This window comes from Cupressus sempervirens, chromosome 5, assembly GCF_028749045.1.
Source record: "Cupressus sempervirens isolate cs-2001-9-10 chromosome 5, ASM2874904v1, whole genome shotgun sequence".
Classification (NCBI taxonomy): Eukaryota; Viridiplantae; Streptophyta; class Pinopsida; order Cupressales; family Cupressaceae; genus Cupressus; species Cupressus sempervirens.
In genome coordinates this window covers 678,160,002-678,182,029 of record NC_143122.1, presented here as the reverse complement: position 1 = coordinate 678,182,029, position 22,028 = coordinate 678,160,002, and the positions used below count along the sequence as shown (strand labels likewise).

Sequence of the window (22,028 nt, the reverse complement as noted above, 5' to 3'; positions counted from 1 at the left end):
TCTCTCATGTACATGATGTCCTGAACCAACAATATGTGTAACCATGTGCTTAGCGACCTGTGCCTACATGATTTATTACGAGTTAAAGATTAAATTAAATATCTACATATATATTTGAACTAAATTTTTCAATAAATGAACATATTTTTTAATTTCATATATATTTAAAATTAAAAATAAATTATATATGTACCTGGGTCTCTAGAGGTGGAGGATGATCATCAGACTCCATCGTATCATCTACTGATGCATCTGAGCCTAAAACTCCATGTCCAACTGCTAGTAAATTTGAGTGAAGTGGACTATGTAATTGGCTGGGTACATTTGGTGTAGAATCAGTGCTGCTAGGTTCAAACAACAGGTCCATGTATGATGAAATACCCAGGCTCAAACTAGTATCAATCTCAGACAGGCCTCGCAACTACTCACCAAAATCATCAAGATCCTCAGTTGTGATATGGACATCTCCAACTCGTATGCTCGAGTCATCTGTAGAGTGTTGTGAGTCTGGTGCCAAATGCTATGAGCTACGCACAGGTGTATCATCTATCACTGGTATGGTCGCCTGTGTCTATGGAACTATGTCGGGGCTCTAATGCTGTCTAACAACATCCATCACCGAGTGTACTGGAATCCTCTATGTATCAAAAATATAGCTAATAAAGTGCAACATATCCTCCAAAAAATATAGTGCCATATCCATATGTGTCTGCTATCTTGAAAGACCACGAATATTGCCTGGTAGTGGTAGCCCAGCAGCTCTATATGTCTCATCAGAGGAGGCAGTTGAAGTGCTACTAGATGCCTATGAAGATGGTCGACCAAGTGGACGAGGACATCGACTATGAAGATAACGACCAATCGAATTTGATGTGATACTAGCCACTACAGATGCAATGTGCCCAATAGTGTCAATTGCTTCCCTCTGGGAAGCAATGATGACTCTATCTGCAATAGGCACATGTGCAAGAGTCACAAGAGGCATCCTCGATCCAACAAGTTGTCTAAGATCTGCAAGTGGCAAATGATCTACACTACGATACTAGTCATGATCTGTGATCCGACCATGCCCCTATCTACAATAATCAAGAATATCCAAGTAGTTGATGTTGAGCCCTATATGCAACTCAGTGTACAACTGATGTGCAAAATAAAGGGGTATCTGATCGTTATTGGGATAATGACCATATGCAGCTAAAAATCGTGGATAGATCATGCTAGCAATAATAGGGTCTTTGCATCATGTGACTCTGTAGCCTCTCACCCTACCTTGTGTTCCCTCATAAACTAGAAAGAGCTCTCTTTGGATGACGTCTTTGGGGGCTACCCTCTTGACGTCATCAAATGATGCATTTCCTGAAACCTCAGCCCTAAGCTCCCTAGATATGGAAGCTAATATGGCAGGAGTAAATGAATGTGAGCTCTAAACCTAGCTGTCAAATCCTGTAAACTCTTACATATTGTAGAACATATGTCTCTATAAAGACCATCATCAGAGGTCGATATAGAGTGTTGCAGTCTAGTAACCTCCTGCTCTAAAAATGCAAATAAAGCATCGATATCGATGCATGGAGGTGGTGCAACAGGACCTCTAGTAGGAGCTATAGGTGCAACCTGAGCTAGAATAGGAGCTGCACCAGGAGCCACGACAGGACCTACACCACCAAGAGTCTGAACATGAGCTGCACAACAAGCCCTACATTGAGGTACATGATGAGCCCCACCACAAGCTGCACAAGGAGCCAGATCAAGAACTGCATTAGGTGCTACAATAGGAACCGCATCAATCTATGCCACAATAGGAGCTGCAACAGGAACTACATCAGGTGTCACACCAGGAGTTGCATCAAGATGATTGTGTGAAGCCACATTTGTAGAAATGTATGAAGAGCTAAACTGCCTACTATACATACAATTTTTTATTTTTAACATTAAAAATTATACGCATGTAATTGAACATACATCACACATCATGGACCTAGACAATCTGTAACACATCCAAACTTAGATTAATTTGCATATAAGTATAAGATAACTTTAAAGTTGAGAGTTTGGTTATGGTTAGAGTTAATTTATTGTTCTAAGATTTTATTATACTTTGGGGGTTATTATTAGAGAATTCAATTAAAGGGTAATAAATTATTTATATTACTCTTAAATGATAATGTTTTGAGGTTTAGGTTTCAAGTTGGGTTACATATATATCATTTAAAACAAGGGTGAATACTTCATGTATGTACATGTGTTTGAATGTATGTGCATGTATCTCAAATGTAATTTTTAACAATTTAGGATTAGGGTCAACTTGTTTTAATTTTATGTAAGTTAGGCCTCAATTAGGTTTTGAAATAGGGTTTTAGTGCAATTAGGCTCAATTTTAGGGTAAGATTTAAGACCTTATGACATTGTTAGGGTTTACACGAACTTACATAATTTCTAGCATTAAATTTAGGGGTTAATATTAAGGTCCATGGTTAAGAATTTAGGATAAGGGAACTTAGCATATGAAGTTTATGATTTGGTTCAAGATTATGATTTAGGGTATTTATTATCATTTATAATCTTGGGTTTAGAAATTAAATTTTAAGATCAAGGTTAGGGTTAGGGTTTGGATGTACACATGTATGTTATATTCATACCTAGATATGCAAATTAATCTACATTCTTATATATGTATAATTTAGGATCTCCCCTTAAGACATGTCATTGAATTATATAGTTAATTATATACTTCTAATTATTAAGACATTAAAAATAATAACATATGTACATTTAAACATGAATATTGAAAACATATGTATGCATGTCTATATCTAACACATGAACATATTTACATGTACATTTATGAAATAAAATATACATTTTAATCTACATTCTTATGTATAATTTAGGATCTCCCCTTAAGACATGTGTTATTAAATATAGTTAATTACACTTAGTTATAAGATAAATTAAGATCAATAGTTAACATATACACAAATTATACATATAAAAATATGAATTTATTAAAAACATGTACATACATCTACTTTTAACCATGAAAAAATATACATGTAGATCTATGTTCAAAATAAAAAAATCATACATTCTAATCTATATTTTTACATGTACAATTTAGGATCTAGACCCTTAAGATATGTCATTTAATTAAACTTCTAAGATTAAGACATTAAAGTGAATTTGACATATATACATAAACATTAATATCAAAAACATACATGTCTACATTTAAAACATAAATTTTGTAATGTTTTTCTAATTTTTTAAAAATATTTTTTCTAATGTTTTTCTAAATTTTGTATTATTATAAATTTTCTAATGTTTTTATAAAAAATTTTCTAAAATTTATATTATTATAAATTTTCTAACGTTTTTGTAATTTTTTTTCTAAATTTGTTTTGTAAAATTTATATTAAATTATAAATTTTCTAATGTTTTTGTAATGTTTTTTCTAAATTTTATATTAAATTGTAAATTTTCTAATGTTTTTGCAATTTTATTTTTTAAAATTGTTTTCTAAATTCTCTAACGTTTTCGTAATATTTTTTTCTAAATTTATTTTCTAATATTTTTCCTAAATTTTATATTATAATTTTTTTACTATTTTTCCTAATCTTTTCTAATGTTTTCTATATAATATTTTTCTATTTTCTAAATTAATATAAATAAACAATAAAAATATTAAATTAACATTATGTTTTCAAAACTATTAAAAACGTAAATAACATTCAAATATGTTTTAAAAACATAAAAAAATGCATTGAAAACATTAAAATATGCTTTGATAATATTAAAAAAATACTTTAAAAACGTTGAAAACATTAAATTAATAATATTTTGACATACCCGATGACGAGAATCAGGATGAAAGCGACAAGATGACGCTGACAGAGGTAGCACAAATCGCACGTTCACCCGAATGCCCAAAATGAATAGTAGTCACCGTGAAAATGAATTGGAAAAAGTTGGAAAAGCATTTTTAATTGCCAGAAATCCATGCACCATATGTTCGCGTGAACATATGTTCGCACGAACATGTCAGTGGTGTTCGCGCGAACGTTCAGTGTTTTGAATTTTGAAAATTTTGCAACTTCTCTAAGTTTGTTCATCCTACTAAAGTGGAACCCATTATTGTGGGTTCACCCATTTCCACAATATATTATTCATTTTTTAAAAATACATTTTTATCTTTTATATTTCTTATGTTTAGACTAATATTTTACCAATCACACACCATATGAACTCATTCTTCTTAAATATATTTGTGTAAGAAAAAACAAAGTTTGATCATCTTGCAATTAATTTTACACTACTTAGTTGTTTTCTTTGTAAAATTAATACATTGTGTACATTCCTACCCTAGTGGCTGAGAATTAAAAAAATATCTATGGTGGTTAAGAGGGCATGTTAAAATTCTTCCATGTTCAACTTGAAAGACCAGTTATTGTGTGTGAATGGCAGGAAGGACTACAAATTTTTCTCTGTGTAGACATCTCCAATTAAAATTTAGATTTTTAAAGTAAAAGAATTATTTGACAATTGATTTGTGAAGGAGATGATTTAGAACAACATATGGCTGTATCACAACTAATGATCTACAAATACAAAAAAATACAAAACAAGTGCCACAGAGTGGCTTAGTACTTGCCTTTAAGTTTTAGTATAAACTTAATTTTAATTTAATTGATTATTATAATATATTAAATATTTAAATTAATACAAGTATTATATAGTTATGGTTTTGATAACTATAGCGATAAATATATTTTTATTAATTTGTTAAATAAATACTTATCAATTGTTAATTATAAAGTAATATTAATTTAAATCTTAATTTTAATTTTATTTATAAATATGCTTATTGATATATATATTTTCTATTTATTAAAGTATATATTATTGTCTTAACATTTTAATTAAATGACAATAATTACATTTTTAAAAATATAATATTATAAGTATAAAAATCTAAACTAAATTAGTACAACTAAAATTATTAAACAACAATAAATCGTTAATAAAAAAAAATATCTTTCAAAAAAATATTTCTAAGAATTACTATGATTTTAAATATATGAAATCTGTCCATATAATAGTGAAATCAATTCATATAGAAAAATATTTTGTAAAAATTATAAAGTTAAAAATCTTGCATGTATATTGTGCACAATACCAGTAGAAATGAAAAAAATTAATTGCTACTTAATGCATGAAATTCAAAAAGTCACACAATAGTACCTAATAAGATTTCAGTTTGTTTCAACCTACCTTTAACAAGTGTCACAAAGTGGATTAATACTTGCCTGTAGATTTTGATATAAACTTAATTTAAATTTAAAAACTTATTATAATATATCTTAAAATATTTTTAAAAATCAAATTATTATATAGTTATAAATTTGATAATTATAGTAATATATAAATTTAATTATACTTATATAAATAATTATGAGTTGTTAATTATAAAGTATAATTAATTTAAGGCAAGAGCTTACAATGTATTGGTAAATTGCAAGCCTCTCATCAGGTCTTGGGTTCAAATCTACTCGAGATTAATACATAATAATAAAAAATCTAACAATAATAATAAAAATGAATGATAAATAATCTAGGCTTCGGCCAATTACCTATCAATTTTTTTTTAAAAAAATTAATTTAATCTTGCTTTTATGTGTGTGTATATATATATATACACTCTATTGATTATATCTTACTAATATATTATAAAAATATATATAATATCAATATGTGAATTGGATTCACCCAATCAAATTATTGAAAAATATTTTGTAAATTTTATAAAGTTACATATGTGCATCTATATTGTTCATTAATTTTATTATGATAACAATTTAAAAATGATTATTTTAACGGTAGAAATCAAAAAGTTTTAATCACTATTTACACTGTTTAAGGTATGAAATCCAAAAGTTGTCACAATAGTACTTAGCCTACCGACAAGTACTAATAAGAATTCCTTTTAATTAAAGCGCATCTAAAAATACAAAAATACAAAATAAAATACATGCAATTTTGCTGCTCCAACTACGGTGACAAGATCCTGTAGACTGCTGTGAAAATGTATTTAAAATTTCCAGAAACATAAAGCTAAATGATTAGATTTCTCCCATCCCACTTAAAATCTAAAGACATTTTCTACATACAAATGATTGTATCCACAATCTCAAAAGAAATCTAGAATCCAGATGTTGATGGCAGGAAAGTTTACTCCTCTTTTTATGCAGAATTCAACCATCAAGAACAAGAAACTGTGTTCAAATTTCAATTTTCAGTTTTCTTTTCTGTGTTCACCTTTCCTGATTGGTATCCCCATATTGTAATGTTTAAATTATATGTAAGTGTTTGATGTTTGAATTCTATTGATTTATGGGGTTTACAATAAAATCCACTCAATCCTGGGGCAACTATCAATTTGTATCTACCAGCATTTTGTTGTGTTAAGTAAAATCTTCTGATGAATGAAGTTAGAATATCAATATCTGTTTGTGAGGTTGTGATGTGATTGAGTACATTAGAAAGATCTTATTTCCTTTCATTTCCAGCTATGAGAGAATTTTTAACATTTATATCAGATGTTTCTGAGCCAAGGTCCAATTGGCTAGTAAAATTTCTTTAGTTAATTGACTATTTTTAGTGTGGGCTGTTGCCTTCTGGGATTAAGTGCGAGCCTTAGTAGTTAACTCAATCTAGGGATCTTCTTGTGCTAATAAACACAAATTTCTACATTATGTACAAATTTCTACTCTTGATGTGTCACACAATCCTTGGAAGCATGTTTTGCAACTTCACAAGCAACTCCATTTTAGTTTCTTGCCAAAACATTATCCATTGCCTCCATGTGCAAATCAGCCCCAAGGGAGGCATTCCCTGCTCAAAAAAAAAATTCTTGCCAGTTGCTGGAACTATTGCACCTATATTATGCCTCTTCATTACAGGAGTTCTATGGAGGCATAAAAATTCAAAGCAGCTAGTCTGTCCCTCAAGCTCTATTTTCCGAAAGGCTCAGCTATCCAACAACTGGACAACTTTGATGAGTCAAATTTCCTTGGAGTGGACAACTTTGGATCTGTCTATTAAGGAATTCTAAGGGATGGTAAGGTGGTTGATATCAAAGCTCTTAATTTGTGAAGTGAGGAAGCTGATTAGAGTTTTAAGAGAGTGCAAGTTGTTAGAGAGGATTCGGCACCGAAACCTCATCAAAGTCGTAAGTGCATTTTTCTACCCTGACTTGAAAGGTTTGGTTCTTCAATTTGCAGAGGTCATTGAAAGGCATCTGTATACATCAAATTTCCCAGAGCCAGGGCTTTTGACCAGGACTTTTGGGGAAAATAGGCTTAGCAATTTTTTCCTCTGGCAGACTTCATTTGCTTTCCTACTCTAGCCTGAGTTTCCTTAGATCAATGGAGAGTTTTGAAATAGATTTTTATATGGGAGGAAGGTATACCTGTAAGAAACAAGAGCCGATAAAATTTCTACAACAATTGCATAGGAATTTGGATTGTTTATTAGTTTACGGAACACCGTATTGATGATTAAGTTGATTATGACCACCGCATCTGGTGATTTCGTTTTTCTATCTGTCAGCTTCACCTAGAATCCTTGGTGTAAGAGCTATGGTAGAACTTGAAGTGAACTTTGAGAGCCTTGGGCCTTCTCTATCTTCTTCTCTAGCAATGGCCAGCATTTAATCTTTGTCCCCAAAATTGAAATTTGGTCCCTGTTAGTATCCTTCAGTAAACTTTCCTAATCCTGGTCTCGGGCTTGCAAAATCATGATGATATTTCAGATATATGTATGTGGGGGTGAATTTTTTTTTATGTTGTTCATTGGAGGAAATATCTTCATTGATTAAATACTTTCCCACATGAATTCTTCAATCGTTCCAATTATTAACAACGATTTTAGCATTACCACATGGAAAGAAAGGATTGTTGAAATATGTAGTTTTGAAGAAGAAACTTTTGATAGTTGTCAAAATCTACCACTACCTAATGCTCATGTTAATAGTTAGACTATAACCAAGAACATAACCACACATTCAGGGTCTTCGTACAATAAGAAGACGTTGTTCATAGTTTGAAAAATGAAGATATTATACTTTTCTAGATAGAAATTCAAATTTTACAAGAAGGCTTCATATTCAAAGAAATATTCTTATTTTATCTATGAAGCCAATGGCACTAAAATCCTTCAAATACTCTCTGTCATTGTTTCAAGTGCTAATTTTTCTCATCTCTTTCATATCCGGGCATAATTTTTTAGCCCTTCTTCTTTTCCCCTCTTCCTCAGTAGTTATGGATGCTTTCAGTCAACACATCAAGACACGTGGCACTAAGAATATTGGAAGCATCAGGATGGAGCACAGAGCACACACTCCAGATGTTACTGGATAAATGTCTTGTTGAAGTTGAAGTGGGAAGTTGTTACTGGATAAATGTCTCGTTGAAGTTGAAGACTTCATTTGCTTTCCTACTTTGGCCTGAGGTAAATATTAGAAGCAAAAACATCAACTGCAAAAGGTTGTTTCTCAGCAGCAAAAATATCAACTGCTTAGTTTTGAATTGTTTCTCAGCAGCAAAAATATACTGTAATTATCGAAGTGATGCTTAAATATTTTGCTTGCATTACTTGGATTATTGGATTATGAAAACACAGTAGGTTCCAATATTGCATTTTTCTCCTCAAGTAAAGAGGATTGCATAATATGAATGTACTAGGATACTACAAGTTTCATGAAAAAATGTTGATTTTTACTGTCTTTGCTGCAACTATTATATTTGATTCTCTAAAGATAGATATGTAACTGCCCATTTTTACCTTACAAACTATGTTTCTTGCTTAAAGTCATTTTAACTTGCAGAATTGTGAATACAACAGGCAACAATCTCAAAAGAAAAGTTAGATAAATAAATAACACATACAGATTCTTATCACTTATATTTTAAATTTTAGAGTACAATTCTAAAATTAGTTATTATTATATCAAAGTAACTGTTCCATCTTTGCACAAAAGAACTGTTTCATACATACTTAAAAACTGAAATGGATACATAAATATAAATTTTTATAGTTAGAAGAATAAATATCCAAGAACAATTTTAATATAGCTGGCACTCATTGTCCAGGCATGAATGCTATGGTACCCTATAAATAATAAAGAATCGTCATTGACAAAGTTTATTAACTTTTCCGTTTGACTTATTTAATCAGCCAGGCAAGTTTTTAGACAGTTGCATCACTTGGAGCACCACTTTCTTTTTTCATTTGATCCATAATCCAAATTTTTTTTTCAAGATCATGTCTTTTACAACAATTGTCAAATAATATTTAATATTATTTGCTATGCTTATAATGCGAATATGTCGAACGACTTCAACCCCGCGAAAAATCCAAGCCAGAAACTTCTGCAAAGGAAAAAGAAGAGGTTTCCCAAGAATGCAAGCGATAATGGAAGACAGAGATATTCTTCTACATATCAACAGCAGCTCCACAAGGATCCTCCAGAAAATAGCGATGCTAGATTTGCAGTGGCAACGACAAATAGATTTGCAATATTTGATGAACTCGCAGGCAAATCTTTCAACCAGCTATGGATGGGAGGGTATCAGCCTTATCAAAATGGTATCATTGGCAAGAAAGGTATTCCAGACACTCCTCCTATATTGACAAGCTTATCAAAAATCCCATCGCTTAACCCTTTTTTCACCATCGAGCACCTAGATAATCAAATTTGGATCTTCAATCTCACCAAATATGCAAACCCTGATTTTCTCAAACCATCAAGTAAATCACCCCCAACAACACCCCAAATAGATAAGCCTTCATCTAAACTGGTATCTCCATCATCCTATATCCCTCCACTTTGCAGGAAAAACTCTCTGCCATCAAAATTTCAGACTCAACAATTGAGGATACATGGGAAGAATGCCTTAAGGGAGGAGTTTTTGCAATCTAGAATGGCCCTTCAAATGATGTCCCTCTTCTATCTGACTGGTTGGAGGAAAATTGTGAGGACCAGGTAAGTATTTTCCATTATTCGGATAGGATTTTGCTTCTAAAATATGAAGAAGAATCTGTCAAAAGAGAGTTCATTTCAGTCTCTGAATGCTTTTTTAAGGGTCACTGTGTCAAATTCATAGAATGGATGTATGACTTTCATATAGGGGAGGTAGAATGCATGATTCCCTCATGGTTCATTATGCCTTCTCTCCCTCTAGAATTATGTCAAGTAGATATCATTAATTCCATAAGATCAGCTATAGGTGAAATTAGAGGCATAGATGCATCTTTTTATTGTTGTAATAATGTTAAAGTACTCATTAATACTAGCTTTAATCATCCTACAAAATTTTAAAAGAAAATTATTACTAACAAGGCATCATATGATATTAACTTCCATATATATAAAGGGAAAGTTGTTGATATCTTAAAATTCGATGACCTTCATAAAATTAGACCCAAGATCCTTCCTCTCACTTTTGATCTTAGAAGTAAATTTCCTTGGTTGAGAATAATGAAAAACAAAAGGATCTGGGACCATAGAGGGTAGAGATCCCCTTCTATGAATAAAGATAATCATGTTCAAGAAGAACCTCTTTGTATGGAAGATACAACTAATAAAGGATTGGAAGATTGTTTAAACAGAAGGCTTAAATTAGTAATAGTAATGGATTCCAAAGACAAATCAAAAGCAAATGAGAGAGGCAAGACTCATAAAAGACAAAAAGGAAAAAAGAAAAAGGAAACAGATAAGGACAATAAGGGTGCTAGCTAGAAGGGACTCGAAAATAACATACAAAAACTATAGATCGATCAAGATAGAGCATTTGAAGGCATGGAGATGATATCTAGTTTGACACTACATTAGGCAAACAAAGGTACAGTTCAGGAGAATATTTCAAAAGTTGTTCATTCTAAAATTGAGATGGATAATAAAGAAAAGATTAATGAAGATATGGAGATCCATTCATGAATTGATCCTGAATGTGATACCAATGAGGGTCCCTTAGCACAGAGGAAGCAGAATGAGATAGCAAGTTATGCCAAGGGAGATATAATAGTTGTTCCCCCTAAAATAACTCATAAAGGAGACATGGCTCAATATTTGGAGACATTTAGTATGGGAGCTATAGAAACTTCTTATGAAAAAAGATCAGAAAGCAATGAAAATTCAATAAATGAAGAGACTTACTTGGAAGAAGTCCCTACTCCCCACCAAGTAGGATGCTCAGAGGATAATCAAGCAAGACATCTAGAGGAGATGGAAAACCTTATGTTGTTCACCTCATGCAGGGCAAGCAGTGAAAAAGAAATTCAAAAGGATCCCAATTCTACACATCTGATTCTACCTCTAGTGATAGACAATATGGTGAAGCCACTCGGAATGCTTAGTAAATTTTGGCAAACTCTTGTTGTCAACAGCAGCTCACCTTTCACTCCTGGCAACAGAATCTAGTAGGTGCACAAAGGAAAAGCACAAGTAGATGATCTACCAGTTTTTGAGCTTCAAGAGTTTCTAAACAAGGAATCCCTCTCAGATCCTTCAAATGCTAAAATAGATATGACAGAGGCTGAAAGTGCAAAGTATGATCAGCTTACTGATGAGTTGGTCCAAGTTTTTTGTCCAGACAATATTGATAAGTCATCAGTATCTTAGAAGGAGGAACTTGTTCAGATGGTTATTCAATTAGGAGGTGAGAATTACTCATGTGAAGATCTTAGAAGAGATATACTTAACATTCAAATGTAACACTTGGCATCAGCATTCACCAAACAATCAAATCTAGCTAATCAGATTATTGCAGAGAGCAACTTAGAAAATCAAGAACAATGTTTAGCAAGAAAGATTGACATAGTTCAGACAGCAGAAGTCAATACTAAAACAACTTGGTATCTACATGTCACAAGAAGGGCCTAAGTCCCCATGTTGTGGCAAGACAAAAGGTAAAAGAGGAAGGAAGTCGTTAAAGGAACTTAGAGAATCAGAGGGTCTTAGCAAGGATCAGTAGGAGATATATCATCTTTTTTTACAATGGGAAGGGGAAGTGCCTTCCCGCTCAAGTATGAAGCTCACCACTTGGAATGCTAGGGGCCTCAATGCCCCTAGCAAAAAGAGGTTATTAAAACATAACCTCAAATATTTTAATTCTGATGTTATTCTTATTTAGGAATCTAAATTAAATTTAATAGAAATAGATAATTTTAGTAGGATGTTTGGAGTATGGTGCTCTGCTTTTCAAGAATCCCTAGGGGCTTTTGGGGGTTTGGGTATCCTCTGGGACCCAAGGAAGGTCAATATTAAAATTCTTAATTGCTCAAAAAATTGGATAAGTGGTAAGGTTCAAAGCTTAAAATCAGATCTTAATTTCACTGTTTTAAATGTGTACGGTCCAGTTAACAACACTGATAAACAATTAGTCTGGTATGAAATTGGTCAATTCTTGGATAGTCTAGAAAATGAACTCTTTATATTAGGGGGTGACTTTAACACGATCTTAGATATTAATGATAAGATAGGAGGCTCTCAAGTTCTTTCACAAGCATCCAGAGACTTTAAAGAATGGTGCACTTTGCATAATTTAATTGATCTTCCTACCAATAATGGTACCTATACGTGGAACAATAGGAGAAAGGACTTTGCTTACATTGCAGAAAAACTTGATAGATTCATGATAAAAGGTGAATTGGACAATAAAAATTTAAATTTCTAGTCTTCAATTCTACCCATTGCTAGATCTAATCACTTCCCTGTCAGATTTGAATTCATTGAGCCCCTCAAACTAGCTAGAAACCTTTTCAAGTGTGAGAAGATGTGGTTTCTTGACCCAAACTTTCTCAACAATGTTAAACTTTGGTGGGATCAAGATAGCTGTGTAGGATCCAAAATGTTTTTCTTCATTAATAAATTAAAGATGCTAAAGGAATGTATCCTTAGATGGAATAGAGAGCAATTTAACAACATATTCAAAGAAAAGATGGATATAGAAAATCAACTTAAACATTTAAACTCTGAAGTTATCAGCAAAGGCATGGATAACAGAAGCTATTACCTCGAAAAGGAACTATTAGCAAAGCAAGAATCTATTCTCTCCAAAGAAGAAATTTTCTGGAGGCAGAACTTGAGAGAAAGATGGTTGGCTGAAGGAGATCACAACACAATTTTTTTTCATAACTCTATCCTATATAACAGAGCTAAGAACAAAATCGTGCACATTAAAAATCAACAAGGTAACTTTACTAAAAAACTTGGAGAAATAGCAGATACCTTTGTTAATTATTTCCAGGACATCTTGAATAATCAGCATAGTTCAAATTATATTGTGCAATCTAGTTTTTTGAAAGTTATTCCTAAAGTAGTTACTCAAGAAGATAACAAAAACTTAAACAGACCTATCACTTAAGAAGAAGTTAAGAAAGTGGTTTTCGACATGAACCCAGATAAATCTTCAGGAACAGATGGATTCCAGGCTTTCTTCTTCTAAAAGTGTTGGGATATTATAGGTTTTGACCATTGGAAAGCTATTGAAGCCTCCAGAAATGGAGGTTCTATCCTTGCCAAAATTAATTACTCCTTTCTCACTTTGATTCCAAAGAAGTCTGATCCTGAATCACCAGGTGATTATAGACCAATAGCCTTATGTAATATAGTCTATAAATTATTTTCCAAAGTTCTAGCAAATAGGCTGAAAGAGATATTACCCAAGATTATCTCTGAGGAACAAACTGGCTTCATGCTGGGTAGATCCATCCTTGATGGCATCATCACCATTCAAGAGACTATCCACTCTGCATGTCTTAATAAAGAAGCCTATATGCTCATGAAATTGGATATTCAAAAAGCATATGATATGATTGATTGGAGGTTTCTATACAAGACACTAGAAGCGTTTGGATTCCCTCACCAATGGATTAATCTAATTTACAAAATTATATTGACACCCAAAATCTTAGTTCTCATCAATAGTACACTAGAAGGAATTTTTGAGATTTCGAGAGGCATTCGACAGGGGGACCCTCTTTCCCCTTCTCTTTTCATCGTCATGGTAGAAGCATTTGGGAGAGTCGTGATGGATGCATGCAACAATCAAATAATATCGGGCATTACTGTTACCAAAAACTTGCCTAATATAACTCATCAACAGTTTGCTGATGACACTATTCTTCTAGGGAAGAGTAAAATCTCTTAATCTTGCTCCCTAAAAAGCATTATTAATACATATATCGAAGCCTCAAGATAGAAGGTTAACGCTCTCAAGTCTGAACTTTTTTCATTAACACCATGTTAGACATGGAACAACAAATCTGTAGGATTAGGTTTCAAGAAAGGAACCTTTCTGTGTAAATATTTGGCTATAGATTTAGAGAAAGGTTCAAAATGAAGGAAGGTGTGGGATAACACCCTAGAAAAATTGGATTCTAAGCTATGCTCTTGGAAGGATAGTTGGCTCACCAAGGCTAGGAAATGTGCTAAGATCCATGCAGTCCTTTTAGCCATCCCAACCTACCCTCTCTCGTGCCTTCCTCTTTCTAAGCAGAATCTTAAAAAATTTGATTCCAAAATAAAGAATTTTCTCTAGAACAATGGGGACAATGACAATAAATTGGCTCTCACCAAGTGGGAAAACATTTGTAAACCCAAGGCATTAGGAGGTTTAGGGATTAAAAACTTATAGTGGCAAAATGAAGCCTTAGGGGCAAAACTCATATGGCGTCTATACCATCAAAGTAATTGTAAATGGGCTAAGATCCTCTATAATAAATACCTTATTGCAAAGGACTTGCTTTCAATCTTCAGAATTACCTCTCCTCCTAAAGGTTCTGAATGTTGGAACTTTATGATTAAGTGTCGCAATTTTATTAATAAATTCCTAACTTGGGATGTTGGGTCTGGGGAAGAGGCCCTATTCTAGGAAGATTCTTCGGATGGTAAACCTCCACTTTCCTCCTACAAAGTTCCTCTGACTATTAAAAATAGACTAGCTGAACTTTGGGGCAACAAAGTCAAGGATTATAAAATTATGTTGAATTCAGAAGGCTCTCCTATTTGGAAATGGAAATCTCTTAGAGGCTTAGATTTTGATGAAGAGTCAATTAACTATTTCGAGAAGATTTTGGAAGATAGGGAACCTAAGCAGTCTAATAAAAGAGACATTTTAATATGGGTTGCATCCAATGATGGGAAATACAATGTCAAAAATGGATACAAGGTCATTCTGGAAGCTAATAGACTAGTATCCATGGATATCCCTCTTAAACTTTGTTGGGATCCCTCTTGCCTTCCGAAAATGGGTTTCTTTCTATGGCTTGCTATACAAAATAGGATTCTGTCTATGGATAGATTAAACAATCTTGGCATTTAGTGCCCCTCTAAATGTGTTCTTTGTCAACAAAGTATAGAAAATGTGGATCATCTTTTGTATCTTTTCCCTTACCCCAAAAGATGTTGGGAGTGGCTTAGGCAGATGTTGGATTAGTCTTACCCCTTCCCAAAATCCTTTACTTATCTACTTTTGGGTTGGCCCTCTAACATTGTCAATGGTGTCTATAGTAAACTATGGAACATTTCACCTTCTATCTTGATCTGGGAAATTTGGAAAGAAATAAATTGTCGTATTTTTCACAATCTAGAACTCAAACCTGCTAATCTTATATCCAAAATTGAAGCCTGTATTGCAGAAACAATTAATTCTTTTTTAAGGAAGTCTCACCTAGAGGAAGGCTCATTCACCAATTGGGATGGCCTCATGAAAAAACTTTGGCCTAACTTGATTAACCCTCCTCTTTTCTATTCTAAGGTCAATAGAGAGGCTAGGAAAAATTGTAAATGGGAGCCACCTCCTCTTGGTTGGGTCATATTGAATTTTGATGGAGCAGCTCGGGGTAATCTAGGTACAGCTGGTATCGGATGCATTATTCACAATGAGGATGGACTTTGGATAGCTAAAAAAGCAATGTCGATTCAGCCTACCTCTAACAATTTAGCAGAACTTGAGGCCCTCTCTCAAGGGATTAAGTTATGTCATAAGCTTAACCTTTCTGAAGTCATTATCGAATGTGATTCTCAAATTATTGTAAATGCTATTAGGAAAAGATCAACTCCTAATTGGGTCCTCAATTCCCAATTAGAAGTGGCATGATACCTAATAGACATGCTAGATGAATATAGAGTTAGTCATATCTATAGGGAAGGTAATCAACTCGCAGATCAATTAGCAAATTCAGGAGTAGAGGGTGGTAACTCCTTGTTTTTAAACAATGGTTACTCCCTTGCTCCTTAAATTGCCAAATTTTCATTTATTTATACTTTTTTCTAATTAATTAATTAATAATTTTAGATTGATTATTTATTTTGGGGCTTTTCACGTGCATCCTTCTTAGTCTTTATATCATCTTTTAGTCTTATGTCCTCTATATTAGCCCACATTCGGCTTATTATATAAGCATTTCTTATTCAAGTGGTATGGTTCTAGTACCTCTCTCATCATTTTTGCATCATCTCCATATGTGCGATTGCCTAGATTTTCAAGTAATTATACCCCCATCATGGTATATCATGAGCATTGATACTCTGCATTTAATTATCATTTGTTTACTTGCTTTTGTGAACTAGAGTTTGTAGTTTATCTGCTCATCTCTAGAAGTTTCCTTGTGCTATTTCTAAGAGTTATCAGCTAGGTCTTGCATTTCTCTATCATCGCTGAGTATGGAGTCCAATATTGTACTATTTCATGCTTCAGAGAATCGAATTATGGCCTTCTATGGGGCAGTGAAACCAGAAAGATGGAATCGGATTTTACACTCGATAGATGATATGACTTGGTTTGCAGTCAACAAAGCTCTGGGTGAGGGAGTATTTGACTATCAATACACATGGAGAACAAATAGTGATATCATTGGGTCATTTATTGCCTGCTTGAAAGAGCCAAAGTGCAAGTAGATAACATAGTAAGGCTTTTTCATGACTTATTTGTCCCTACTTGGAGAAAGGGGTTAGAACAAGTGGTATATAACATAGACAACAAATTCTTGATTCTCTTTCCTAAAAAATACATGAATCTTCCCCTAGGTCATTCGGATTTAGTCATAGTGCCTTGTCACCAATCTCTGGTCATTTGAGAGAACTTAGCATTCTATCATGAAGGGCCTAAAATGAAGGCCAGTTTGCATTTTCTTCTTCTTTGGAGGGGCATCATAGCTGAAGATAATGTAATTTGGCTCAACAATTATCTTAGTCTCTTCAATTCTTACATTCAGCCAGGGGTGACTTTCAAAAACTTGGATGATTTGGACTTCTACACTTCAAATGCAAAAAAGACTAGCAGAAGGAAATTTGAGTTTGAGTTCCCTCCAAATTACCAGGTGGAGTAGTTCAGTGACATCACGGATGTGATCATGGTCCTTTGGAAGGAAGGCAAAGGTTTGACTGGAATATGATAATCTCTTAGGTTTAGATCTAATGTCTTAGGGCTCTATGGTTTATACAGATAAAGCAATTTTGTTAGTACACTTTTGACACTCTGTTTTTAACCCCTTAGTGTGATATATATGTATAATCTTTGTATAACTCTCTTTTAAGCTCCAAAACTCATCTATTTTTTACTATGTGAACATTTCGATTCTATATATAATATATGGAAATTATCATGAATCTATTCTATTTATGGTTTCTTAGGGTTAATGCTTTATTTTAGGATTTGGTACCCTTATGTTCCTAATTTGAGTTGTTCTTGATGACAGTTCCTTTCGAGCTGTGACCAGGTTGGCTTTTAATATTTTAGGTTTGGATTTATTCTTAATATAGGATGTTATTTTATTTGTTCCATTGAATCTATCCTGGTATGGCCAGTGCACATGATTTCTATTTCTGATTACGCTTACATGTCTGAAACCCTTAGCTTATAAGACTCATGCCAATTAATTTTATTTTTTTAGTTCATATATTGATTAGGTCAATCTCCTTTTGGTTAAGGACCTGGATACTAACTCAGAGTAGGCTTAGGAGAAATCATAACATTGTGAAGGATTCATTATCTTCTGGAGTACAATTTAGTGTTTAGTTCTTAAGTATTAACTCATATTTATCAATTTCTTGAGGGTTTCCCTTTAGAATGCTTTCTGGTTTTCGATTATGACTTAGAAGGTATCTCTTCAGTTTATATAGTTGGTATGGTTCATCTTAGCCAGATTAGCTACTCCCTAAGCATGAAGGTTGTTAATTAGACTTTCTTCTTGTTGAAAAGAGATCTATGCTCATTTCGTAATATTCAATGTCTACTTTGTCTATTCAATGGGTTCCTTTCAAAATAATTGAATATTTCCTAGTACCATGTTAGTTTGAAAGTTATTTGCATCTACAAGTTAATGATGCATTATGTGCCACTCAAACTAGGAATACCTATTATTGGCATGGCTCTGTTAATTATTAGATATCAGGGGCTTGGTTTGGTTTCATGACATAGACCCCTTATCTTGGCCCCATCTGTGAGGATCTCCTCTATTCCTTCTTTTTTGCTTACAGTCTTTTTATCCTTTCCTTGCTTATTTTTCATTAGTATTGGTTATATTAGTCATTAAGATTTTTAATCGACTCTGTTCTAGTTTTTCATTGATCCTCTAAGGTAGATTTTCTCTTGTTATTCCCCTTTCTAATATATCTAGTTTAGTTTTACATGGTTTTATCTTGCTCTGTAATGATTATTTGGTATTATCTTGATTGATTTCTATTGATTGAATGTATATTAGTTAAAAATTAGCTTGCAGGGTCATTTCTTGTTATGTTTCTCCCATTTGGTTGAGTAAGGAGAAGCTAACATCACGTTTGTTCTTATCTAGTTTCTCTTAGTTTTTACAACTTATAGCTACTGACATGATGTTAGATAAATTTACACATTGAATCAACTCAAGGATGGCATTAACCATTCTAATTCCTCGAATGGATTAGCTTCATTGTTTTTCTTTATTTCTTACCATTTAATACGATTAGCTAGTTGATAGGTAGTTGCAAGTATCAGATTCTCCTCTTCAATGGAACTTTGGTCTTATATCATTTGATAGAAGCTTTGATATCCAAATGAAGATGTTATTTTTAGGGGTATGCCCCTATATCGATTGTATTTATGTATAGATAATATAGGTCATTAGTTCACTGGTGTATGCCCCTTTTAACTTGTAATAATATAGGACATTTGTCTTGGGCAAGACTGGAGGTTTTCTTCTCTGTTCTTTCCTACTAGTGCCCATTTGAATGGAGAAAGCTATTGTTATTTATCATTTTAATTAATAAAAGTATTATGGCCTTGGCCATTTACCGATCAAAAAAAAAGAAAAAAACAATTGTCAAATAATATATTATATGTGACAATAATGGGAACTAAATCCTTTCACCTCTTATCATTTAGTGTTGACAAAGCCATGCCAAGTTTTTTTTCCTTGGAAAAGGTAGAATTCAGTTTGGTATAGGCTATAATTCAGGGCAATACCTACCACTTTCATTTCTTAAAAATCCTTTTGACTTATCTATTTCACCATTTTTTGCGATGGGCATCCATCAAACAGCTACAAGTGGTTGCATTCGGAGACAAGCCTTCATCTAGCATTTTATCCATAAGAAAATGTTCTCTAGAAAAATATCCTGCCTTGCACAGACCATCAATGGATTTGGTGTATGTCACTTCATCAAGTTTCAAATCCCTTGCTTCCATCTTCCTCAACTTTCCTACCATTTTCATGTCTCCCAATCTACAAAATGCACTTATTAATATGATATATGTAATTACATCAGGGAAATGTCCATTGCTTTGCATCTCAGAAAAATGGAAAGAGCTTCCTTTTCTCTATCACATTGACATAAACTATCAATCAAAGTGTTGTAGGTAACAACATCTGGGGAGTACCCTTTCCTTAGCATCTCTTTGACTAATTTTTGAGCCTTTTCCACCTCATGCAATTCACACAGGCCACATATCAAAGTATTATAAGTAATCACATCTAGTTGTAGGCCCTTTGTGGACATATAATGGAAGAAATCCCAAGCCTTGTGCATCATACCATCTTTTCATTGTCCATTAATAATTGGATTAAAAGTCACTGTATTAGGCATAGGACCAAACTCCATCATTTTGGAAAATAGATTGCATGCTTCACCTATTCTTCCAGCTTTGCAGAAGCCATCTATGAGACTATTATAAGTAATTGTAGTAGGAAAGTGATTGTCTTCTATCACTTTTGCTAATAATTCTAAAGCTTCATCTACTCTATCTACTTTGTAGAGACCATGGATTAGAGTGTTATATGTAATAATATTTGGAAGGCAATCACTATATTTCATTTTAGATACTAACCTTAGAGCTTCATTTTTCCTTCCCCCCTTGTAGAGACCATTAACTAGACTACTACACGAAATAATATTGGGAGATATGCCTTCTTGTATCATCCCAACAAATAGAATAAGAGCCTCGTCTAACTTACCTATTTTGTAGATCGCATCAATTACAGTGTTGTATGTAACAATATCTGGAACATAATCAAGGTGCCTCATTTCATGGGAAATCCCAAGAGCTTCCTCAATTCATTCCTATTTACACAAACCCTTTATGAGAGTGTTATATGTAACAATATTTGGAGGGTAGTAACTATATTTTAGTTTAGCTACTAACCTAAGAGCTCTATCTTACCTTCCCACCTTGCAGAGACCATTAATTAGACTAGTGTACAAAATAATATTAGGAGGAATGCCTATTTGTATCATCTCAAGAAATAAAACAAGAGCCTCATCTACTCTGCCTATTTTGTAGATCACATCAATTATGGTGTTGTACATGTAACAATATTCAGAACACAATGAAGATGCCTCATCCCGTGGGAAACCCCAAGTGCTTCCTCAATTCGTTCCCTTTATAAGTGACAACATTTGGATTCATGTCCATTTCTTTCATTTCAACAAGAGGAGATTTGATTCTTATGAGAAATATAAATCAAGATCATTCACAACCCTAAACCTTAAAAAAAGTTGCCGAGTGACAGTTTTTCTCGGTAAACACTAAGGAACCAAGTGGCAAGAGAGTTTACTGAGTGAGCTTGGTAAATGAAGAACAAAAAACTCAGTAGCCAAAGGATGTCGAGTGAGCTTAGTAGTGTGGATGCCGAGTCAACTTGGTAGCCACAGTAGGGTGGTGCTCGGTAGAAGAAGGCACCAAGTGAACTTGGTAGCCACTACAGAGTAGAGCTTGGTAGAAGATGATACTAAGTGAGCTCAGCAATAACTATAAACTTAAAAACTCAAATAAGGAGCAAGCCGAGTGATAGACTTATAACGTGAATAACTTTCACCATTAAAACCAGAGAGCCAGAACTTGAAGCTTTTAAATAAACTTTTCAAATGCAAGGAATAGAAGAATAAGAACAATGGATTCAAGTATGTCTACTTGCTTTCTATTCAACTTAGATTAAATAATTATAAAATTTGGGAGCATTAAGCCTCAACCAAAAAACTCTAAACTAACCCTAGAACTTCAAACTTTAAACTTCAAACTTACAACTCTAATGGCTGCATACTACAATGCCTAGAGCAATCACTACTTCAACAGGTTGAATCCAACAACAAACTATGAACTTACATAATGAAACAAAGAATCACATCCAACTACAGTCATGAAATAAACTTCCTCTATCCCTACAACAAACTAGATCTACTGATCACTTTCTCTACAACTTCTCTTTGTTCTTCTTTTTCTTCACTCTATCTACTGGTTGAATGAAATAGAACATCCCTTTTTGTCTTCTACCACAAAAATTTCCCCCTCTTTTCCAAATTTGAAAACTCACCTACCAAGCAATAAATTCTTTTGATAATTTTGCAAGTTGTCATGGAGGTAGGTGGGCATTTTGCTCCAGGGGCAAATGACCTCTTGCATTAAATATTCCAACACTCCCCCTTTTTCCCGAGCCAAACAAAAAAGGATCACTACTTATCCAAATCAACTATACCAAGACACTCTCTTAGGTGTAAA

At 33.3% G+C, this 22,028-nt stretch overlaps 1 pseudogene; it reads right to left on the bottom strand.

Moving 5' to 3' along the window:
• Positions 1–19,331: 19,331 nt before the first annotated feature.
• Positions 19,332–20,954, bottom strand: LOC149557758 (uncharacterized; annotated as a pseudogene).
• Between the last annotated feature and the right edge of the window lie 1,074 nt (positions 20,955–22,028).